The 26,456-nt window shown below is 38.1% G+C and overlaps 1 long non-coding RNA gene across 1 annotated transcript; it reads right to left on the minus strand.

Annotated features, from left to right (window-relative positions):
• Positions 1-592: 592 nt before the first annotated feature.
• LOC311599752 lies at positions 593-25,580 on the minus strand. Its single transcript, XR_014779991.1, has 3 exons — positions 25,419-25,580; positions 23,802-23,959; positions 593-989 (listed from the first exon to the last, which is right to left on the minus strand). It is a non-coding gene; the product is annotated as an uncharacterized lncRNA (long non-coding RNA).
• Between the last annotated feature and the right edge of the window lie 876 nt (positions 25,581-26,456).

Consider the following 26,456-nt stretch of genomic DNA (forward strand, 5'->3'; position numbering starts at 1 on the left):
GCTTTAGCCAGTTAGACATGGCTACATCTCCCAGCACAGCAGTTACAGAGACAAAGTAAAGACCAGGGACAGCGAAGACATTTCTTCAATATGGTCATGTTGGAAAGCAAATGGCTTTTGACTTTTTAGCAAAAGCTTTACATTTAAATAGAAAAAAGTAAATAAATAAAAGGCAAGAGGTATAGGTAATTAGACAGTCCTGGTGATAATACTTCATTTATGATTGTCTTATTCAGAGTTTTACAAGATGGTCCTAGAAGTCACCATGTGTGAGAGGGTAAACTAGTTTTCAGAAAATGATTTCTCATAGTCTAATGTGAAGCCTTGTCTCAAGGCTGTCTTCCTCATCTAGGCTCTGCTGTCCTGGAATCCAAAGATAAGGAGCCTAATTTAGCTGTGGGCCTTTAACTTACCCTAAGTGGTTAGTATGCTTATTTGCATATGTATCAGATAATTAAACAAAAACAAACAATTGAAAAAAAACAAACACTAAAAGAAGGCAGAAATGACAAAACTTTATTTTGCTTATTATAGTTTTCATGATCTCAACTGAAAACAAGTGACTTTTAAGAAAAGCAATTTTCAGTGCTTGTTAAAATAGAGCTTAAGATGGGTGTGGTAGCAGGCACTTTAATCTCAGCATTTGAGAGTTAGAGGCAGATGGATCTCTGTGATTCTAGGCCAGCTGGTCTACAAATTGAGTTCCAGGCCAGGCAGATCTATTCCACAGAGAAACACTGTCTTGAAAGACCAATTAATACATGAAAAAATAATACAAAATAAAATAGGGATTAATCCTCTGAAAGAATTGGCTAATTTAAATTTGTTGGTAGAGAGGCTGGTGAAATGGCTCAGTGGTTGAACTTCCAGAGGGTCCAGGTTCTATTCCTACAAATCCCAAGGGGATACACAACCATCTGCAGCTACAGTTGTAGAGCCCTTGATGTCCTCTTCTGGCCTCTTCTGACAAGGTGGAGGACTTGCCTGTACTGTAAATATATATAAAATATATATAGTTAAGTATAACATTACAGATATTATAATTACTACAGATACAATTTTTATAGCATTTGATAAAAATTATTTGTATTTAGTGTTTCTTACAGCAGGTACAAGGAACACAAGTGCATATACATGCAGGCATGCAGGGAAACACCCATACACATTAAAAACAAAGCAAGCAAAACAACAACAACAACAACAACAACAACAACAAGCTTGTTGGTAGAAAGGAAGTACTCCTATGGTTTTGCTGTGCTTTAGACATAGCTTCCAGTGTTTCATTTGGGCATTAGGTTGTTTTATTTTAAAGACTTTTAAAAATTTTTGTAGAAAAAGTAGTCGAAAGAAATAATCAAATAAGAAGACAGAAGAAAGTTACTGATATAAAACATTTAAAAAAATCTTAGTTTTATTTCTGTGGCTACGAAAAATACACTGAAAAACCCAACCAAAACAAAAAAACAAGTCAGGAGGAGAAGGGGCTTTTTTATTTCGTGATTCTAGACTCTATCCTATCAGAAGTCAAGGTGGCAGAAATTTAAACATGCTTATTGTATCACATCGAGAGCAAGGAGAAATTAGAGGCTTCCTCCTCCAATCTTTTTCCATTCTTATCTAGTCCAAGACAAAAAGCAAAGGAATGGTACTACCCACCCACTGTGAGGCAGGTCTTTCCACGTAATAACAATAATAAAATTAATTAGAGTAAGTACTTTTATATCTTGCAATAATAAAAATGAATGTAATAAAATTCTCCATAGATTTGACAATGGGCTAACCAAAGTCAGACAATTCCTCCTTGGGATTCCCTTTCTAGGTAACTCTACTTCATGTCAAGCTGGCATTGAAAACTAACCATTGCATTATAGAAGGTTAAAGAGAAAAGAATACGTCTTCAGATTTAAAACTAAAAAGGATTTTACATGTTTTTTTTTGAAATAAAAAAAAATGCTTAGAATTAAAAGAAAAAAGAGTAAAGAAGCCAAAAGCTTAAAAGCCCTCTCCTCGGAATCTGGTTAAAACCTTGAAGGCGGAAAAACTATCACAACAAATCGCTTGCTTGTCCTTTCCTAGACACACACCTACAGTTTTCTAGGAATATCACAAGAAACCCCATTTACAGGAAAAGAATGTGTCTTAAGGTCCTTGTGCAACCCTAGTGTTTTTTAGTTTAACCTTATCAGGTTGTAATTCCATTGAAGGCATTTGTAGAGCCAACCCATTTATCACACACATAAAGAAAGAAGTTGAGGTAAAGTGAGAGATTTTTTTTTTTCAGCCACCAAATTTTTAGGAGGTTATACTTCCTAAACCTCAGGCTTAAAGCCTACAACAAAATCATCTTTAATAAGGTCTCCAGTTCTGTTTCACATTGGCTAGTCCCGAAATTCTTTTCTGTACTGAAGCCATAGATTCTTGCTTGGTTTGAGTCAAGCTCACTGCAAGATCAAGAGAACCCATCAGGCAGTATGGAGTTGGGTGTCTGGTCCTTCTCTGCTGATATTAGGAGGATAAACATAGAAAATGGGGTTAGCTGGCCACAAACCAGGAAAGGTAAATGAGTTTTGAAGACAAAGAAAGTAAAAAAAAAAAAAAAAAAAAGGATTCTTTTTTACAACCATTGGATAAAGAACAAATAACCCTTCCAAAACCTTAACATTGCAGCTGTCTTTAGACCTCTGAGAGAGCAATTTTTTGGTGATTTTTAATTACACAGCCTTGGGAAATAAATACAATAACCTTTTAAAAAAAAGAAAGTAATGTCATTATTGATGTATTTCAAGACCTCTCAGTGGTTTTGAGGTCTTATCTTTTGATACTGCAGCAAAATGGATGACTGGCTCTTCCTGGTAGAACTACCTTTTGTTGTTGTTGTTGTTGTTGTTCTGTTTTGTTTTAATCATTGCATACGTTTTTTACTTCAAATATACATTTTTCTTCTTCCTCCTCTTCTTTCCTTTTTGGTGTTTTGTTTTTCTTAGACAGGGTTTCTCTGTGTAGCTCAGGCTGTCCTGGAACTCACTTTGTAGACCAGACTGACCTAAAACTGATAAACATCTGCCTGCCTCTGCCTCCTCAGTGCTTGGATTAAAGGCTCAGTTATACAATATTTCCCCAACCAAAGTCCATGATAGGGAATGCCTTTGTTTTCAATAGTTAATATTTGTGAGTAACCAAGTAGGAAAAGAGACTAGAGAATTCTAATTGTGAATATTAATATCCTCATTCTTTGACATAAGATGAACAAGAGAAAGTTGGAGAGAAGGTATGATAAACATCACTTAAATTCCCAGTTCTACTTGAAATAATAATTTGAATTTACTTTTGGTGATTCTAAGTGTTGACATCCCTGAGCTACAGAAGTTTTGCAATAGCAGAAAATAGTCATAACTTTGGTAGCAGGCTCTGAAGATGAAGATAAACTAGAGATGAGAAACTCTGGTGCTTCTTAATACAATTTAAGTAACAGTCACAATTGTTACTATGTCAATGAGGACCTCTGAGCAAGATCTGTATCATTAATGCCTAATATGGTGAAGAAAAACTCCATTAATATAAGTCATGTGTACTGATGGGTAAATATACTCACTATATGACTCTTCACCTTTCTATTTGGTTGAAAATTTTTAAAATACTTTTATTCAAGGTGAATTATGCTTATCATGCTTTTATACTATGTTGTATGTGTGTGTGCACGCATGAGTGCATGCATGTGTATGTATCATATGACATAATTTGTTTTCTTTCCTAATGTAGATTTTAATTGATATAGATTATATTACTTTCCTTTTCCCCTTTCTTATTCCAACACTTCCCAGTTAGCATCCCTCAAATATTTCCCATGACCCCTTTCAAGTTGATAGCCTCGTTTTTCTTTAATTATTATTGTTACATATAAATGTATATGTATGTATGTGTATTCACAAATAAAAAGAAATACAACCAGCTGAGTCAATTTTTGTGGATTGTTTTTATGTGTTTTTTTACCTGATCACTCTACATAGGACAACCAATGAAAGAGATTGTCTCTGGGAGAGGCTGTCTCCTTTTCCCAGTAATTGTAGTTACCTACAATCCTTTGTTTAAGAGGAGACCCCATAATGTTTTCCCTGTCCGTGTTAGCATGATCTTTGATTTTTGCCATTATTCCAGCCTTGTTAATTCTGACATTTCTATGAGAGGCTGCTTCACAGTATAATTCCTGGCATCGTGGAGCTCACATTCTCTCTGGCCCTCCTTCTGCAATGTTCCCAGACCCATCGATGCAGGAGCTGTGATGTAGAAGTATCCAATGGGGGCTGGACTCCCCACAATCCTTTGATCTCTGTAGTCTGTCTAGTTGTTTTCTGTGATGACCTCCATTTGCCAGAGAGAGGGTTCTTTGACAAAGGGTGGCACTTCTACTTATCTGTGGATATAAAGGTAAGATTTAGACTAGATGGGGGAATGATGCTGGTCTAGCCAAGTGGCAGTAGAGTCTTTCCTGGAGTAGAGTTCATGACCTGGAAAGCAGGCTTGGTTTCTAGTACCAGGTATAATTTCCCTCCTGGTAGAATATTAATATAGATGTTATAGACATGACTATATTGATATAGAATCATAAATGGATTTTCATTCAAGATTTCAAAAACATATTGTTATTTATAATTGTGTGTGTGAGTACAAGTATGTATATCATGGTGTACATGTAAAAATCATATGACAATTTCAGGAGTTGGTTGTGTCCTTCCACTTTGGGAACCGAGCTCAGGTCATCAGACTTTTACAGCAATTGATTTACCTACTAAGTCACCAACGTTTCTCTTCCTTCCACACTTCCCAGTCCCCCCTTACCTGCTATCTCCCTCAGATCTACTCCTCAATTTCCCTCCAAATAATGAACAGCCCTGCCAGGGATATCAACCTATCGTGCCTTGACAAGTTACAATGAAACTAAACATAAATTCTCATATCAAGGATGGACAAGGGAACCCAGTAGGACAAAAAGGGTCCCAGAAGCAGGTAAAAGAGTTAGAGACACCCACCACTCCCTTAGGAGTCCCACAAGAACAGTAAGCTATACAACCATAACATATATGCATAGGACCTATCTCAGACCCACACAGGTTCCATGATTGTGGCTTTAGTATCTGTATTTTCTAGAGTGGTCCTTAGTTGATGCTGTGGGCTAGGTCCTCGTGGTGTCCTCAACCCTTCTGGCTCCTGCAATCCTCTCCATCTTCTCCATTTTGCAAGGTCGCTGCATCTGCCTAGTATTTGGCTTGAGTCTCTGCTTATGCCCTCATTAAAGTTTCTCTAATGACAAATGGAACAGGCACCAATCCATGAGTATAGCAGAATATCATTAGTAATCATTTCATTTATTTTTTTCCTCAGTTGACTTTGGCTCTATTCTGGGCCATCTGGCCTCTAGTTCCTGGCCATCCAAGCAGTGTTAGGCATGGGTTCCCTCTTGTGTCATGGGCTTCAGGTTGGACCAGTTATTAGTTGGCCACTATGGTATGTTCTGGGCCACTATTACCCCAGCACATCTTGGAGGTAGAACAATTATAAGTTGAAGTGTTTATGGCTGGGTTGGTGATCTAGTCCTACTGCTGGAAGCTTCTCTTGATTTTAGAAGATGAGTTGTTCAGGCTTCATATCCCTAATATGAGGAGTATTCACTAAGGTCACCCTCAAAGACTCTAGGATTTCCCCACTGCACTACGTTTTCACATTGCCCCCAATTGTGCCCCAATTCAGTGGTCTCTATGAGTACTTCCCCACTTGCACCCCATCTTCCTGATTGTCCTGTTCTCATTCCCAACTGCCCCCAGTTCCCTTGCAGCATCTATTCTATTTCTTCTTCCCAGGGAGCTCCATGTGTCCACTTCTTGAGTGTTCCTTGTTACTTGGCCTCTCTGGGTCTAAGGATTATATCATGACTAACCTTTACTTAACTGTTAATGTCCACTGATAAGTGAGTAAATACTTTGTCTTTCTGGGTCTGGGTTACTTCACTCAGGATAATTTTTTTTTCTAGTTTCATCCACTTGCCTGCAAATTTCATGATTCATTGTTTTTAATAGCTGAATAATACTAAATTGTGTAAATGTACCATGTCTTCCTTATCTGTTCTTCAGATGAGGGACATCTAGGTTGTTTTCAGATTTTTGGATATTATGAATAGAATTGCTATGAACATAGTTGAGCAAGTGTCCTTGTGGTGAGATGGATCATCCTCTGGTTATGTGCCCAAGAGTAGTATAATTTTCTGAGAAACCAACATATAGACTATACAAATTTTCACTCCTACCAGCAGTGGAGGAGTATTCCCTTTGTTCAGCATCCAGGCCTGCGTAAGCTGTCACTTGTGTTTTTGATTTTAGGCACTGAGATAGGTATAAGATGAGATATTAGAGTCATTTTGATTTGCATTTCCCTGATGGCAACGAATGTTGAAAACTTTGTTTCTCAGCCATTTGAGATTTCTCTATTGAGAATTCTCTGTTTAGTTCTGTACCCCATTTTATAATTAGATTATTTAGCTTGTTGAAGTCATGTATCTCGAGTTCTTTGTATATTTTGGATATTAGCTCTCCATGTGATGTGGAGTTGGTGAAAATTCTTTCCCATTCTATAGACTGCCATTTTATTCAATTGACAGAGTTTGTATATCTTGTTGGTTTTCTTAAAGAACTAGCTCTTTGCTTTGTTGACTCTTGTGTTGTTCTCTTTATTTCTATTTTACTGGCTTCAGTCTTGACTTTCATTATTTCTTGCTGTCTACTCTTCTTGGAAGTGCTTACTTGTTTTTTTTCTATCATTTTCAAGTACACAGCTAAGTTGCTAGTATGAAACTTCTCCATTTTTTTTAACATAGGCTCCTAGTACTATGGATTTTCTTATTAACACTACTTTTATTGTGTTCCATAAGTTGTGTATGTTATGTAAACATTTTCATTAATTCTAAACAGTCTTTGATTTCTTTCTTATTTCTGTCTTGACCTATTTTTCTTACAGTAGAGAGCTGTTCAGTTTTCATGATTTTGTAAGCTTTCTGTTGTAGTTTATAGTCACTTTTAATCTGTAGTGTTCTGATAGGATGCAGGGAGTTATTTCAATTTTCCTGTATCATTTGAGACTTGCTTTGTGTCTGAGTATGTAGTCAATTATGAAGGAAACTCCATGAGATCCCGAGAAAAAGGTATATTCTTTTGTGTTTGGGTGAAAGATTTTGTAAATATTTGTTAGATCCATTTGGTTTATAATGTCTGTTAGCTCCAGCATTCCTCTGTTAAGTTTCCCACTATCAGGTGTGAAGTTTAATATGTGATTCAAGCTGTAGGATTGCTTTTCGTTTTTGTGTTTTACAAACTTGGGCTCCCTGTGTTTGGGGCATAGATGTTAAGAGTTAAATGTCATCTTGGTGATTTTTTTCTTTGATGAGTGTGTAGTGTCCTTCTTTATGTTTTTCTTTAATTAGTTTTTTTGAAGTCTATTTTGTTAGATACCAAAATTGCTATAACGGCTTGCTTTTAGGGCCATGGAAAATGTCTTTTCCAACCATTTACTCTGATGTATGATGGGCATTTTTTTAAAGAGTATGTATTAACTTTCCCCATCTCCAGGAAATTTTTGTGATATCCTCTGATTCACAGGATAAATTTTGTTGGCTGACAGGTCCAGAAAAAACTGAGAATATAATAAACACACCCAGTCTATAATTACACAGCAAATTTATCTATTTCTTAACTACGTATTCTCCTTTTTCCTTGTATGTGTTTCTGTTGACACTAAAATTGAACCATGTTTTTATAATAAATAAAACATTGACAAAATAAAACATAAATCTTGTACTTCTTGCATGCATTTATCAAAGAAAATGGTATCCAAATGTTTTCATGCTGGTAGATATAAACCATTCAAACTTAAAGAACTAGAAAAAAAATATTTTTTCACTTGGAACAATGCAGAGTTAGTCTATGTACACTATGTTAAATACTGTGTTAACTTATTTATCAATTCTAAGCAAGTGTAAGTAAACAGATGCATTTTACCACCAATATTTTTGTGGGTGTTGTTCTTTTTTAATAATTAATAATTTATGTATTCACTTTACATCCCGGTCATGCATCACCAATATTTATTTTTGTCCCTCAAAACACACAAACACACATGCCTCTGGCACCCTGTGTGTTGACTGCTCTAAGTTTTCTATATGCTCCTTTCAAATATTTAGTTCATGTAGATCTGGGAGAAAGTGTTTTCACAACTGGTGAGAGACACAGTATTTTCCTTGTTTTATTTTAGAATACAGAAAATGAAACGTGGTCTCTAAATTTTATTCAGCTCTCAATACTGGAAGAAGATATATATTATATTATATTATATTGTTCCTTTTCTGTTTTGAAGAATTTAGTTACATTTACTTACCTCCCACCCTACACTACCACAGTCCATTGCCCTTGTCTGGAGGTCAAACATCAACCTAATAGAATCAGAGTAACTACTTTCCTTCCATTTTCTTCAAAGTGAGGTCATCAGCGTTGGTGGCAAGTGCCTTTACATACCGAGTCGTCTTGTTGGTTTTATTATTGCTGTTTTTTAAAAAATAATATATTTTATTAATTTATTCATATTACATCTAAATTGTTATCCCACCTCTTGTATCCTCCCATTCCTCCCTCCCTCTCATTTTCCCCTTACTCCCCTCCCCTATGACTGTGACTGAGGGGAACCTCCTTCCCTTGTATATGCTCATAGGGTATCAAGTCTCTTCTTGGTAGCCTGCTGTCCTTCCTCTGAGTGCCACCAGGCTGTTTTAAGGATAATATTTTAAGAAAATAATGCAATAAAATTGACCATCACCTACTATTGCCATATTTCATGAGGAGACAGAAGTTTGAAGGCATGTGTTATGTTTCCCAGTTGTCAATCTCTGGGTTGCTTTACAGTCTTGTAAAGCAATTTGTAGTTATTATATTTTGACTCCTCAGTCATTGTGACAGAGGAATATACTCGGTAAGTATTTCAATATGATACAACTAATGACTTTCTCATAATATTATTGATCAAAGTTTTGTTCATTACATATTATTTTCCACATTTTCTCTATGAATGTTTTCCAGTATCACCCCAAGGCATGAGTAATATACTCACTTTAAATATCTGCTGAGTCTTTCAGAGGCAATAGCTATTTCAAAGCATCATCTTCATATAGTTCAGAACTCCTTTCCCATTTAGAAGATGGATATTGATACACACTTTATGGTAGAGAATAATTCTCCATATAAGGAAATTTTCATTAGAGGTGAGAAGAACATGGCTAACTAAAAAACAAGTGAAAAATGAAGCATAGAATCTTGCTTTAGAATTGAAGGTTGTTTTGGAGGGTATTTTTCACAGCAAACTACTGTAAATGTAAATCATCTAAATTAGGATATATTTTGATACTTTATTATACCTATCATTTTATATTAGTGTCTGTAGTGAGTTGAATGTTAGCTCCACACTACACTTTCACTTACCAGTGGGTGTGAGCATCCTTGAAAATGTGCTTTGAATGTGATGTCGATATTGAGGGTCTCAAGATCACCTTGAACTACCAGTGTGTCCCAAAGATGGTGACAAGAATCCTTACAAAGGGAGTCATGTGTGGAACACAGGGAGAAAGCCAAGGGAAGATGAAATCAGATTTTAGGGCTATGCAGCCACAATCTAAGGAATGGCCACATATTCCAGGAGTTGGGAGAGAGACGAAAGTTTACCCTCCAGTGACACCAGAAGTGATTTGACTCTAGCAGTATCTTTATTTTTAAATTTTTGGCTATAAATGTATAGGGACATAAGTTATATTAAGCACTAGTCTGTGGTCCTTCATTATGGAAGCTCTACGAAATCATACCCAATTGTACAAATGAAATTACTTCTCAGCATTAATTCTTGGCCAGTAGCTAAACACAAACATGAGCTTATATATTCGCAGCCCCACCAACTACAGAAAGTAATGAATTCAGTAGATACCCAAACTGGCTGATAAATACGTGTCTCTTCTTTCTGTGATGTAACTCTTGTAAAGAGAACAGTGTAAAGGACAAAATGTGAAATGAATATTTCACACAGTATAGTGCTTTAAGTTTATTTTTAATTATGACATGGAATCTAATTTTCCTTATTTTTAAAAAAAGAGTTATTTATTTATTATATACACAGTGTTTCTGTCTGTCTATATGCCTCTGCGCTAGAAGAAGGCACCAGATCCCATTATAGATGGTTGTGAGCCACCATGTGGTTGCTGGGAATTGAACTCAGGACCTCTGGAAGAGCAGACAGTGCTCTTAACCTCTGAGCCATCTCTCCAACCCCGGAATCTAATTTTCAATGGTTGAACTGCAGTAAGATTCTTGGAAATGTGTGTCTTAAGAATAATCAAATATTCTGGAAGAGAGCCTCATGTTTATCTGTCCATTGTACATGTACATTGTGCTGTGATGAAAGATAAGTTTACATAGGAAAAAATGAGCAACTAATTATAACTGGCTTTTGCTCTAAACTGTGTACAAAACAATACTTTCTAAAATTATTTTCATATCTTTGTAATACGTAATGAATTTAGTTTCTCTTTCTCTGTCTCTGTCTCTTCCCCACCTTTCCTCTTTCCCAACAGGTAGTAAGAAGGCACCTCCATCCCCAACATTTTTACTTTTGTACTTTCTGTTATCTTTAAAACATTTTTTCAGTGTTGACAGGACTGAGCTAAAGAAACTAAGGAATCTGTCTCTAAAGCTTGAGAAGTTGAGGCTTATGGCTCCACTGTCTCAAAACTGAAAGCTTATATACTAAAAGTACTCAAAGAAAAAACTTTCATCTCTGGACAAGAGTTTTAACAGCCAGCAGCTAGGATCAAGCTTTTAAGATTTAGATGTTGGCTCCCTCAGTTCTTTCAAACACTTGTAGCAGCCACGGCCTGAACCTCACCTCTGCTCTTCACATCCTTTCACTTTCTCAGTTTTCCGCCATTCTTCTTAGTCTTAGCTTCCTGAAGTTCCTGCCTTCAGTTCTTCTCCAGAATCCACTATCTCCCTCAACTAAGGGCTGGACCCAGGCCTTACTTGCAGAAGCCTTTGGAGAACAAAGAATATCACTGTCACTTCTCTGCAGAAATGGAGGTGAGAATGAGAGAGAGAGAGAGAGAGAGAGAGAGAGAGAGAGAGAGAGAGAGAGAGAGAGAGAGAGAGAGAGATTGTTTAATAGAAGCCCTGCAGAGCACGGTGCCACATCTCAGAACAAGAAACAAGGTGGAGTGAGGTCCTGAGCTCCGTTCCGCTCACTTGAAGTTCTTCAGTGTAAACTAAGTGAGATCTCCCTGAAGTCTTCATCACTCCATTTGCACATTGCCTGATGCTCCACCTTGGCCAACCGAAATCACAGCTTACTATAGGGCTAATGCTCCCCCTCAAGTGGAGGTGTCAGAATGTCTTCATAGAAAGAGTTGCAATGGGAAACATTTTATTTCAGAAATTGTATGGTATTTGGTGACTGCGTCTTCTGCCAACCATTGCACCTAGTTCTAAGAATTCTAGGAAAAAAAAAAAAGAGCAAGAACAAAACAAAACTCTTCTTCACTGAAAATGCTAGTGAATTCACTAAAACCACTGAATTAGGCAAAGCTGTCTTCTGCTAAAATAATGTGCAAACTTTGAGAGATGATCATTTCTGCTACATGGTCACAGTCTGGAAGGTAAACAGGACGCTGCCAGTTGGTGCTGGCATCCTCAGAATCAGGTAGCCTAGCCAGCCTCAGTCACCACTGATTAGGTTTGGGGAGTGTTCTGATGTTTTGTTACTTTAATAAAAGCAGATTTGGGTGCAGTAGAATGCTTTTCCCTTTGAGTACATTTTTCTTGAGAGACTCTACATTTCATGCAACAGGCCCCTTATGGTAGGTAGCCCAGCATCCTGACTTGATGCTGCAATTCTTGCTTGGAGGGGTGGGGTAAATAGCTGAAATGTGGTTTGAAGTTCGTCATTTTGTTTGTTGATGGACATCTAGGTTGGCTCCACGGCCTGACTGTATAAATAATACAAAAGTAATCATGAACATTCAAGCATTTCTGTGGCAAGTTTCCAAGAGTGTAGAGCTGGGTTATATGAAAGTTTTATTTTCAGTTTTGGGTGAATCCTCCATATGAGCTCTGTATTGGCTACACATTACTATAATAAATGCTCCTCTTTTCACACTTCAACTCTGGCATTTGTTGGCACTTGCTGTCAGAACTCCAAGAAAACAAGACATGAATAGTGTGACCTCAGTTTCTTAAAAAATTTGGAATTAGTCTTGAAATGTGCATTTGTGCCCCTCCCAGAGGGAAAAGACAGGAGTGTGTTTGCTTAAGATTATCCATTACAACTGGTTATTGTTAACTCTTTTTAAAAGTATTAACTGACATTTGTCTCTGCTTTTGAAAGCTGTCTGTTGAATTCATTAGAACATTTGTTGATGGAATAATCTGTGGTTGTGGTGTTTACTTTTTGCAGCTCTTTATATATCTCACATATTAAGCCCTTATCTGATGTTGCTTGTCGAACTTCCATTATAGAACCTACCTGGTTTCTTGGATCCTCTCTCAAAAACATGATGTCATGGGGTGGGGTGCAGATGGGGAATCCAAGGTGGTGGTACCTAACACAAACCTTGTTTGATTGCTATTCAGTCACAAAGCACCAGCACTGGTGACCCACAGGTGGAAGGGGTCCAAATTGTGTGGAACGCAGTTGGGTCCAGCTTCTAATCACTTGGCAAAAACACAAAGTCCCTGAGTTCCCACAGAAAGGGACTCACATCTTTCTGAAGGCTAGTACAACAAGCCTGGCTGGCAGGTAGCTCTTGAACTCCCTGAGGCACAAAGAGTGCCTGGGCTTGCAAAAACACCAGAGTCTGTGTTCTAGCACCTAGCAGACACCACATTCAGGAACACAGTCACCACAGATAGAGAAAACAAGATTTCCAAGACAAAACCAAGTTCAAACACTACCTAACCAGAAATACAGCTTTATAGAAGATACTAGAAGGAAAGCTCCAACCCAAGGAGGGTAACTTTACCCAGGAATGCAAAGGAAATAAATAATACTATATCCACAAAAACAAAAGAAAGGAAGCTCACACACTCTACCACTACCAATGTCAAAATGATAGGAAACAATAACCACTGGTCATTAATATTTTTCAACATCAATGGCCTCAACTCCTCAATAAAGAGACACAGACTAACAGAATGGATATGAAAACAAGACCCATTATTCTGTTGCATACAAGAAACACACCTCAGGAATAAAGATAAATATCTCCTAAAGAAATTGAGGCAGTCATCAAAAGTCTCCTGACCAAATAAAAAGCCCAGGATCAGAGAGATTCAGTGCAGAATTCTACCAGACCTTCAAAGAAGAGCTAATATCAATCCTCTTTAAACTATTCCACAAAATAGAAACAGAAGGAACTCATTTTATGAGACCACAGTTACCTTAACACTTAAACCACAGAAAGGCTCTACAAGGAAAGAGAGTTTCAGACCAATTTCTCTAATGAACATTGATGCAAAAATACTCAATAAACTACTTGCAAACTGAATCCAAAATCACATAAATATATCAATCACCATGACCAAGTAGGCATTTCCTAAGCATGCAGGGGGTGCTCTATATACAGAAATCCATCAATGTTACACAGAAAAGCATTTGAAAAAAATCTAACATTCCTGCTTAAGGTCTTGCAAAGAGCAGGGATACAAGGCACTTCCCTTAACATAACAAAGGCAATATACAGCAAGCCTATAGGCATCATCAAACTAAATGGAGAGAAACTTAAATCAATTTCACTGAAATCAGGGACAAGACAAGGCTCTCCACTCTCTCCATTTCTCTTCAATATAGTACTCAAAGTCCTAGATAGAGTAATAAGAGAACTAAAGGAGATCAAGGAGATACAAACAAGAAAGGAAGAAGTCAAACTATCACTATGCAAGGATAGCATGATAGTATACATAAATGACCCTAAAATTTATACCAAGGAAATCCTGCAGCTGATAAACCCCTTCAGCAAACTGCCTGGATACAAAATCAACTCAAAACAATCAGCAGCCCTGCTGTATACAAATGACAAATGGGCTGAGAAAGAAATTAGAGAAACTACACCCTTCTCAATAGCCACAATATATAAAGTATGTTGGTGTAACTCTAACCAAGCAAGTGAAAGACTTTAAAGAAAGAAATTGGAGAAGATATCAGAAGATGGAAAGATCTCCCATGTTCATGGATTGGGAGATCAACATAATAAAAATGTTCATCTTACCAAAGGCAATTTACAGATTCAATGCAATCCCATCAAAATCCCAAGACAGTTTTGTACAGACCTTGAAATATCAATTTTCAACTTCATATGTCAAAACAGAAAAACCAAGAATAGCTAAAAAACAATCCTGTACAATAAAAGATCTTCTGGAAGAATCTCCATCCCTGATTTCAAGCTGTACTATAGAGCAACAGTAATAAAAACAGCTTCCAAACTTAAAAAAAAAATGACAGAGACAGTCTGTTGTTTGAGCGGTCACCAAAGACTCTATAAAGTTGAAGCATCTTCTTCAGCCTTCTGGCCCAATGTATCTGACACATATATTTGTGAGGCAGGAACTATTGAGGACTTGCTTACCCTGACTTGTCAGTTTGGTAGTCTTCTGACAAATTTAGGGTGTCCAGTTTTAAGTTGAGATCTTTAATCCACATGGACTTTAGTTTTGTGCTCAATGATAAAAATGGGCCTATTTGCATTTTGTACCTGAAGCCATCCAATTAGACCAGCACCATTTGTTGAAGATGCTATCTTATTTCCATTGTATGGATTTGACTTCTTTGTCAAAAATCAAATGTGCATGGGTGTGTGGGTTTATTTCTGAGTCTTGATTCAAATTTAGTAGTTCCTATAGTTAGCTTTTTCTCAATTCTATAACTCTTTTAGCAATGAGACAAAGAGTGAGTAAAGAGGGGGAGACCTGGTGGCGCTCAGAGGAAGGACAGCAGGCTACCAAGAAGAGATTTGATACCCTATGAGCATATACAGGGGGAGGTAATCCCCCTCAGGAACAGTCATAGGGGAGGGGAATAAGGGGAAAATGGGAGGGAGGGAAGAATGGGAGGATACAAGGGATGGGATAACCATTGAGATGTAACAAGAATAAATTAATAAAGGAGAAAAAAAAGAAAAAAAAACAAAACAACAAAAAAAAGAGAAGCCTAATTACTTGATAACATTTGTTGTGATTTTTTAAATAAGGCATAAGCTTTAGTGAGAGAATGATTTAACAATAAATACTTGTTTGTCAGAATAATGTAGTAGGATGGGTTTGTTTCTGCTTTATCAACCACGGTAGTTTAAAGTTTTGTGATCGACTCGAGGAGGGTGGGGATTCCAGTGGGAAGGATCATATGGGATGAATGAAAGGAGAAAATGCTGGCATTTGTGGGGCTGTGTGGAAACATTACAGCAGAAACTTCCTGGAATCTATGAGGATGATCCTAGTGAGGACTTATAGTACTGGGAGATATAGAGTCTCAACTTGTCATCTCTTGTAGCCAGGCAAGGCTTCTAGTGGTAAGACTGGGTTGCAGTTGGTTAAAATGGTGGAAGAGCGGGTCCTGTGAAGACCACCAAACAACCCAGGACAGAGGGTTTCTTTCTGAAAATTGACAGTTGTGCCCCATTGCTAAGTAGAATATCTACACATCTTATTGAATGTAGAAAGGTTGAGCTGGTGCATGCATAAAGCCTTCACTCTTATATTCTGGTCTTTTTGATGTAGTAAGATACTCTGTAGGCTACCAAAAGAGAAATGTGAACACCAACCCAGCCAGAAAATCTTTGACCATCAATCTGCCCAGCCTGAAAGACAATAATGGTACAGAACTTGTGGGAGTGGCCAACCACATTATATATACATATATATATCTTGCTATACTCATAGATTGGTGCCTTGTGTAGTTGTTATCAGAGAGTCCTCCTTTAGGAGAGTTCTGGAGCCAGACATTATGTGGAGAATGAGTCTAAATTGGAGGTTTCCATCAGGTCCCTTCCCTGGAAATTTGGGTAGCCCCTGGGAAGGGTGAGAATTGGAGTTAGGTGGATGGAAGATACCAGGAGAACATGGCCCACAGAATCAAATAAGCAGGACACATACGGCCTCATAGAGACTGAAGCAGCAAACACAGGATGTACAAAGGTCGCCTGTGTGTATGTTGTGGCTGTTAGCTTAGTGGTTTTGGTGACTCTTAACAGTAGAAGCGGGTGTGCCTTTAATGTGTTTGCATGCTCTTGAGACTCTTTTCTTCCTGTAGGGTTGCCTTGTTTTATTATAACTTGTATTGTCATATTTGTCTGTTGCCTCTTAGAGGGCTACTATTCTTTGAAGAGGTAGCAGGACAGGAGTCAGCCGGGGGGAGAGGAGAGGTGAGGGTTGGGGGCTGGGAGTAGTGGAGGAAGGAGAAACTGTGGTCAGGGTGAAGTTTTGGTTCTGAACTAGCCCATCCACATTCATGCCATCATGGTGAACAGAACGTAACATTATACTAATGCTGATAGTAATACTAAACCCAGCTGAGAAGAGGGTGGGACACAGTGATCAAAGGCCACTTGTTTATCCAGGCTACCACTCAACAGCACAAAGACTACAGTCAAGTGTTATCATAGATGGCGAGTGACATCCTGGAAGGAAGCTCTTTCGTATGTGTGAAAAGAAAAAAAAAAAAACCCATTCCCAAATTGTAAAAGTTCAATAATTATTTTTTCCCTATACTCCTAGTGTGAACAAATTTCATTTCTCTTTGTAAATCATTATTTTTACTTAACAATAGAAGAAAATACCTAAGGATGTAAAACTTTCATAAACTAAGAATATAAGGCCTAAAAGTGATAGCCTTTTTGTGGTTTCCTGAAATATTCTTGCAAACTTATCAGTTTGTATGCAAACAACCATTTTTAAAGCAGAAATCATCACCATGGATTCTATATTCATGTATGAATTTATTCCAGGAACAACATATATATTAATAAAATGGCTTCATTTAACATTTTCCTTTAAAAAACGACTCCATTTCTTTTAGTTTCATTATTAAGATTACTTATAACTTAAGTTACTCTGAGGGTTCCAGAAGGGACTTTGTTTTTTAATTTCATCTTTCATAAATTAGAAAATTGTGGTGCTTTCAATGGATGTTCAGTCACTTAATTAAAACAACCACCATGATAACTGTAGTAATAACCTGACGCCACAGGTCCTGCGGAGGAGAAGGCCTCATTTGCTTTGTTTTGAACAAGGTTAACATGGTCCAGGTTTTCTTAAATACATAATACATGAAAGTCATTTGAGAAAGATATCATGATTTATAGCTTCTCATGTTTACATTAGACCTATATTTAATTACCAGTGTCTGGTTGTCAGAAAGTCATATATTTGTAAAAGATAAAGCTGAAAATTTGGTCCTTTTAGGGCATTTGTAAGAGTATGTCTATTTAAAACACATCAGTTACCAAAATCATTTTAAAAGGGACTTGGCTTTGAAGTGAAATACCCCCTTATCACACAAATGCTTTGAAAATGAAACATAGCTTTACAGCAGAGGAAACAAAATCTAAGAGCTGTTTATAAGATCAAAACAGGCTTCTCTCAAAATTGAAAATCCATTCAATATTACATTTTATAAATTAGATTTTAAATAAATCTATTATATTTAGTCTTTAGATATGCTTATTTTTAAATGATATAAATTTCTTTATATCAGTTACATAGGACTTGTTTGGGCTAAAGGAAAATCGGTGTGTGACATACACATGCCCTTTGGCTCTCAAAGAATACATTTTTTCACATAAGAAGTTTACATGAGTATAGTTTTACAAAATTTGGAAAACTATTCAGTGTAATAGGAATCTTCATATGTTTCTTTTATGGCTATTCTTTGTTATGTTTCTAGCTCTTCCCAGATGTATCTTCACCATTATAACCACCAATAATTTCATGCCCTTTTTCTTTCTTTCTTCCTCTCTTCCTCTCTTTCTTTCTTTCTTTCTTTCTTTTTTTCTTTCTTTCCTATCAGTGCCAGTTTATATTGGAAATTTACTTATTGGGTGGAACCATCCACTAGAGTATAGTTGACCTACCGGAACCCTCCCCGTACAAACCCTTGGCTCGCTTTAGTTAGGGCTGGGACCATGAACTCCTTCCAACGTCTTGCTACAGTGTTAACTGGCTTGATCTTGTACAGATCTTATGCAGGCCTCCATAGATGCTTTGCGTTCATGAATGCCATAGTTATGTCATACCCAGGAAACACTTGTCATGGGTGTCCCAGAGTCCTCTCAAGATAAAATTACCCACTAGAACTCGGTGGTAAGATCATATCACTGGGGCTGGAGAGATGGCTCAGAGGTTAAGAGCACTGACTGCTCTTCCAAAGGACATGAGTTCAATTCCCAGCAACCACATGTTGGCTCACAACCATCTATAATGAGATTTGTATACATAATAAATAAATAATTAAAAAAAAAAGATCATATCACTGAAGATCTCACACCAATTGTTCACAAGATAATGAGAGATAAAGTTGGTAAACACCTGGGAGTTTCATCTGCACTTGCTAATTTTCATAATAGTGTAAGGTGCTAAGCACTTTACCAGGGGTAGCCCTGAGGTGGATAGTCATCAGCAGATTTGCCCAGCTGTGAACAATGTGAAACAAAATTATAATATGCTCATGTGTTCAATAATGGCACATATGCTCATGAGTTCAATAATGGCAAGTTATGCTTTGGAGGTAACTAAATGTTTTTTGGTTAAATTTCTTTTTTTCTATTTTATTTATTTAAATTTTTTTACATTTTAAAAATCTCTTTTAATAATGTATTCAGGTTACATCTGGATCGCTATTCCCTCACTTGTATTTTCCAATTCCCATCCCCCTTTCTCCCTATTCCTCTACTCTAGACTTCTGACAGAAGGGGACCTCCTCCCCTACCATATGACCACAGCCTATCAGGTCTCATCCTGATAGCCTGCTTCCCCTTCCTCTGTGTGCCCTACCCCAGGCCTCTCCACCAAGAGGAAGTGGTCAAATTGGGGACACCAGAATTCAAATAAGAGGCAATTCCCACTCTCCCCACAACTATGGAGAATGAGCTGTCCATTGGTTAGATCTGAATAGTGAATCTATGTTTACTTCATGCACTGACCTTGGTTGGTACAACAGTTTGTGCAGATCACCCTGCGGCCAGATCTGCCACTCTTAATGGCCTCCTTATGGAGCTCCTGGACCCTCTGGGTCCTTCTATCTCCCCATTCTTTCATACCACTCTCACCTGGAGTCCAGTAACAAATCCTAGTATCTGTCTAAATCCCCCTGTGGATCCCCCAGTGGAGACTCTTGTAGGACATCTATGTTGGGCTAATATCCACAAATAAGTGAGTATATAATTTACTTTATTTTAATTATTTTATTTTGCTCACTTTATATCCCAATTGTGGACCTCATTACCTCTTGGCCCCACCTATCCTCCCTCTTCCCCCTCCCTCTTCCCCCTCCCTCTTCCCCCTCCCTCTTCCCCCTCCCTCTTCCACCACCCTCCTCCAGTAGTCCTCAGAAAGAGGGAGCTCTCCTCCCCTAACATCTGACCTCAGCCTCTCAAATCTCATCTGGACTGTCTATATTCTCTTCCTCTGTGGCCTGGAAAGGCCATAGCATGAGGGGGAAGTAATCCACAAATGGGCACACCTGTACAACCACTTTGCAAATCAATCTGGTGCTTTCTCAGAAAATTGGGAATAGCACTAACTCAAGACTCAGCTATTACCTCTCCTGGGCATATACCCAAAGATACTCCACCATGCAAAAAGAACATTTATTCAACTGTGCTCACAGTAGCTTTATTTGTAATAGCCAGAATCTGGAAACAACCTAGATATCGCTCAACCAAAGAATAAAGAAACTGTGGTACATTTACACAACAGAATACTACTCAGCTATCAAAAACTAGGAAATCTTGAAATTTGCAGGCAAATGGATGGAACTATAAAAGATCATCCTGAGTGAGATAACCCAGACCCAGAAAGATACACATGATATATACTTACTTATAAGCGGAATTAGCCACAAAATACAGGATAACTACATGACAATACACAGACATAAAGAAATTAAATAACAAGGAGGACCCTAGGGAGAATGATTAATTCTCGTTCAGAAGGACAAACAGAATAGACATTGGCAGCAGTTGAAGAGAAGGAACAGGATGGGATCCTAACATAGAGATCCTCTGAAAGAGTCCACCCAGCAGGGGATCAAAGCAGATGCTGAGACTCACAGCCAAACTTCTGGTTAAATTTTTAAGGCCCTCTTCAGACTGGCAAATACACACCTGATATTGTATATTTGATCAAGAGCCCATGGTTGGGGTGTTCACAGGCCCCAGAGGTAAACTTACTACTATCATTCTGCTAAATAGCCAAAGTATCAGACTATCCTCAGAATTAATTAATTCTCCTCAGTTAGGTCAGAATTAACTGGACTGTCAAATATTTTAACTGCAAAAAGTATTGTTGCAAGTAATGATTACTGAAAATTACTTCATTACCATATGCTATATATTATTTCCATAACAATCTCCTATGTCCATATGTGCAAGCAGATTGTATATTTTTGTTACAAGGGAGAAGCTATGATACCCTCCATTTTACCCTTTTCTGGGAACTTAGTGTATACTGGAAGTCGCTGGACCTGTAGACGTGTGTGCATTTAACCTCGACAGCTGAGTACATGAGAATCAAGGTTTTCAAAACCAAAAACAATCAAAACCCCCAGAAAACGATAGTCATTTATTTATTAATAAACTTGAAAAGCTTATTAAGGTGACCATGTGTTGTACCTCATGTTTATTAAGTTGGAGGTGCATTGAAACAAGGGACAACAGCTGAGAAGAAGCCAGTAGAGGCTTGTGAGCAAGCAGTTTAATTCATTTTTGGAACTGCGTTCCTCCAGCCATGCCAATGCAACAAGATGCCGTTGCTACAGATCCTGTCATGGGACTATTTCTTTCTTCTTTCAGTCAGCATAGTAAATCAGAACTTCTAAAAATAGCAAATTCTCGCTGCCAAATCTGCCAGGTTGATAGTCCTATGAAGTAAACTCACATTGCTGTTAAGGTTAAAGCTGGTGGAAAGAAGATATAGCCGCAAGGATGGTAACCCTTTGACTTGTTCAGGTGCCTTAAAACCCCAGAAACGTTTAGTCCAGAAGTGTGTGACTGTCAAGCTCCTCAGTGCATTAGAATCACCTGGAGGGCTCATAAACATGCAGCACCATTACTGGGTTGGACTTCCTCCAGATTCTCTAACTCTGTCTGAGAAGAAACCCATGAGTTTGCATTTCTAAGAATTTCATAATACTGCCGAGACTAGACGTCTCAGGCCCACACTTTGAGAGTTACTTCTCATTTGCATAATGAGAACAAATGTCACCAGAGGACAAGGATAAGCTAGGCCTTCAGATGATCATTTGCCAGGACCAGGTCCATAAGGAGGAGGATGGTCTCCGAAGAATTTATTATTTCATCAATGCTAGATTCTTCTGGGCCAAAGCTGGCAGCTTGAATTGGATATTTAATTGAGACTCTATCTATCTATCTATCTATCTATCTATCTATCTATCTATCTATCTATTGTTTTATTGTTTTGCACTCATCTGAATGTATATGCTTGAACAGATTTATGTGCACATGTGTTTAAGTGGACATTTCTATGTGTATGTCAGGTATGTGTATTCCCACAGAGATCTAAAGAGACTATAGCTTATACAGAGATTATGAATCCAGTCCTGATGGGGCTACAGTTACATGGGTCTGTAAGAAGCTGGATGTCAGTGACTGGGAACTGAACCCAGGGTCTCTGCAAGAGCAGTAAGTGCTCCTAACCACCAACCCCCGTCTTCAGTCACCAGCACTGTATTTTTGAGTGGAAAGAAAACACAGAAAAACTTCAGTGATTTTTTATGTTTCCTAATATGCTATCATTTTCATTAGGCATACATTAGCTTCCCTGAAAAAGTTAAAATTTCCTTTCATGCTTTTGGGAAACCAAAACCAACTGGTCTACAGTTCCCAGTATAACAGTGACAATGATCACATTACTTTTCATCTTATTTTAGAATGCTTAGTAATTTTGAAACCTCCCCTACATTTTAAAATCACACGTGCTTTCCTTTTTTTATTTCTTCCAAAGAATTCTTTCTCAGCCTAACATTGTTGTAAAACTTACTATGAATCTCTAGTTGGAAATATTAACTGATAGCAAATAAACCAGTGGCAATGCTTCGGTTTAACTGATTCCAACTTTACAGAAAGCACCTTGTTATTATGCTTGAATTCAGGAACACTGAAGAATAAGGGTGCACACGGAACATAGGCGACATTAGTTTTTGGTTGTGTGTGGTACTGAACATTCAAAGGGGCCAGAGAACAACTTTGAGGAGCAGGGTCCCCTTTCCACTCTGTGGGTTTCAGAGAACCCACCTCTCAGCTGGTTGGGCTAAGAGGCAAGTACCATTCCAAGCTGAGCTGTCCTGCCTCCTGCCCTCAATCTCTTTTGTCGGTTTAATTTGCTATTTATTATTTTCTTCATCTAATCTTATCTCTTCTCTATGCATTCTGCTTGCTAGATGATCATTACAAATCCACATTTGATGGCTGTAAAATTCTCCATAAGTTTTTCTCCTTTAGAGTGATAATCAAAAGCCTGACTATGTCCCCAAAGCCAGCATTACACGGCCAATACGCATGAACCAGCTCTTTTCTGTTTCTCCAGGAACACCTCAAACTAATCTCTCCTTTCATCTCTCCATGACAACCTTGCTGGCTTTCTTCAAAGAGCGGTCCTTGGAGGCCTTGGGCCTTGGCACATACATTACCTCTGTCTTACATCACACTGTTCTCTCATCTTTGTTTGCAGGTTAGATCTCAGTTTGTATCACTCATGCCACCCAAGACCCCATTTCTTACGGTGTTTTGGGTTCATGGATTTTGTCAGAGTTCCACTTTCATAGGCATTTCTGTCTTATTGGGCCAATGCCTGCTTTCTTTCAGAAGACTGAGCCCCACAGTAGCCTGTTGCTCACTATTAATAGCATCAATATATGACAGAATATGTCCCATCCACGTATTCTGAACTCAATGTATTTATCAATTGTTTAACAAGTGTGTGATGCTCAGAACATATTTCCTCTCATTCTCACTCTTTGTAGCCCTACTGCCCAACAGATCCCAAAGATGCCTCTTCTTATCATTTGCTCGCTATTCTGAGAAGCTGCTCACTAGACTGCCCTATGGTGATTCTTAACCTTAGCTGCTGTTAAAATTATCTGGGGAGCTTTTAATAAGTACCCATACTCAGGCTCACCACAGACCCATTAAAGCAGCGTTTCTGGAGGTGGGACTCCAGCAACAGTTTTTTAAAAAGCTCCCTAGGTGATTCTAATGTGCAGTCAGGGTTGTGAAACATGCTTCCTGGATGAAATCTGAATACCTGCCTCTTCACAAGCCATATGAACCAGGCCTCTTGGTCTGTTACATTTCTAATTTGAATTACACAGTTGTTTTATTACTTTATTCACTATATATTTATTTATATCTCATAATAGTTACTTAAAGTCATATATTGTTAAATCTTATTTTCATCGTGATAACACTAAATAGTACCTGTTATTCATAGAAACAGAGTTTTCAAGCTTACCTATTCTTAGGCAGAATTCTGTCTGTGGCAGAAATGAGGACATTTTGCCAAGTGGCTGATTTGCCACATTTGAAGCCATCTCCATAAGGAGGTTCGTTGATGCTCACCATCTTCTTTGAGGTAGCCTGGGGGTTATCCTGTCTTATTGTCAAAGAATCCTTAAAACAATAAAAACATCTTTAAATGTCATATTCTGTAGGACTCTGAGACTTTTGAAGACCTTATCTAACTATTTTACCTTATCAATCTATAGAATCATGTCTATTTGTTATACCTAGGATATATATCCTTGTAATAAAAATAGACTAGTAGTTGATATGACCATGATTTGACCAACTAACAATTAACTTGCACAATTTACTATCCTAAAGTAAGCCCTCGATAGTTCCTGCCTCACAAATATGTCTGTCAGATGTATTAGTCCAGAAGGCTGAAGATGATGCTCCAACATTTTAGACAGTTTTGGGTGACTATTCAGGGATCAAACTGTCCCAGTCATTTTTTTTTTCACTTTGGAGCTGCTAACTTGCACTTTCTCTATACTCAGGTAATCAATTTTATTCTTTCTCAAGTGTCTGATGAGATTGAAGACCAGAGAGTTTAGCCTTACAAATAAGCTTGGTTCCTTAGGGGTCAAGATGTTTTTAGGTCTAGAGAGATGTTTTAAGTTGATAGAGATGAGATATGATAGATATTGATTTACATTCAGAATTTTAGATGCACCAAGATAGGAAAGATGTTTTATTCAAGGTTGCCAAATACAAATAGCCAAAACACTATGAATATAACATTAATATAATTCCTGATTGTTTCATGGTGCTTCTTGTTATATGTAGTTTATTTTATACTTGTGTAATAATATAAAATGTATATGTTTTTTAAAAAAGAAACAGAGTTTTCTAGTAGAAGCTATGAAAGGTATACTATGAAGCTAGATATAGCTGAGGTTCAGAATGGAAATCCTTCCTCGTTTGCCTAGTGTAATGGGTTAGACAAACTTGACTCGAACTATTTTTCCCTTCTTCCTCTCACTGTGAACATGCAGCCTTTTTCACTAAGGGTATAGGTGTACCGGTGCCCCCCTTGTGTGTGCAAGAGCATCACTACACCTCCCTTGTAAGACAGACACACCCACAGGATCTATTTTTATTGTCACCCCTCAGCTGAAGCAGCATCTTCCTGATTGCTAGACCATCTAGGGAACAGCAGCTACCATGGTGGGTGCAAAAGCAGAAGCTACAAGCGCTTGTGGCTGTTAGGCAGCATTAGAAAGACTGAAGGACAGCCCTGGTGAAATCAGGAAGCCTGTCCCACAAAGGCCAGTTGCTGCAGGCGGGACTGAGTCATTCCTCAGTATTGCCTGTTCTAGTCGCAGTGAACAGGAAGTGAAAGTTCAGCGTTGCTTACTGTCAATTACGGGTCCACATAAACAGACACAGGAAGATCAAATCATGTTGCTTGGCCCTGTTGCCCTTGGATGTTTTGATAAACATATTAGCTAGTTACTCAGTATAAATTTAAACTTAACATACCCCAAGGCCAAGTTTTACGATCTTCTTTTGGATTTTCTCTCTCCTAAGCACCCTCTGTTCCCACACATTTTCGTTTTGAACTCACCAGCCTCCAATCCCAGAGCCTCGCCTTCCCCTTCTGCTCCTGGGAGGGACAGTCTCATCATCCAGGCCCCTCATAAAGGTACACTTGGTGCCAGCGAGTAATCCCCCTGGGTCACTAATGGATATTCACACATCTGAGACTGCTGTTAAGAAGCTTCTGAAGTGGAATGCGATTCCAGCTGTAGCAATTACATACTGCTCATATTTCCTAGCTGGGACTCCGGGGAGTTCAGCAACTGCCTATTAGCAAGCCAAAGATGGAAGGAAGTGCTGTAAATCTCACAAGCAGTGATAAAGCTGATGCTTCTGGACGAAGTCGGAAAGAGCGAGCTGCAATTATAAAACAGAACCTCGAACTTTGGCCTTTGCAAAGAACAACACCCACAGTGCATTAATGAAGACCATGAGAGGATAAAATAAACTCTAAACATTCCTTGTGTCTCCTTTCAGTTATCTTGTTGCAAGCAGAATAAAGGACGAAAGTAAACATCAAGAATCCAAATTAGTCTAAAAGACTCATATAAACCTCAAAGAAATACCCTTTCCTTTGGAACCTTCACAAACATTTGGTTTACATGGGATCTGGTCACTCAAGTTAAAGAGAGCGGATGAAGAGCTTGCTGGCTTGCTGTAGGTATCATTGAAGAAGACTATTCAAGTCTCTAAAAAAGTTCTTAGTCAAAGAGGAGATGGATTTGCTTTTTAAACAACAAATACCTTAAGTAGAGTTTATTAAATGCCTTAGATTGTGTTAATATGTTACGCTTTCTAATAACAGAGGGTTAATTACTGTGCCTACTAGAAGGTAAGAAAATGGAGGTTTAGGAAGTATAAGAAATTCAATGATGATGCAAGGTAGGTAACATGGAAGAATAAAGACTGCAGCTCCATTCTGTGCGATCCTGAAGGGCACTTTCTCTCATGTGACATTTCCTACTGTGACTTTAAATTGGATCTATTTGTGGTGGATAAGATGGAGACAGGCATCTATCCAAAAGCAGAAGTAGGCATGTTTAGTTCTATAAAAGACAATATGGTG

Source organism: Acomys minous (genome assembly GCF_964271855.1).
Source record: "Acomys minous genome assembly, chromosome: 6".
In the NCBI taxonomy this organism is placed as follows: Eukaryota; Metazoa; Chordata; class Mammalia; order Rodentia; family Muridae; genus Acomys; species Acomys minous.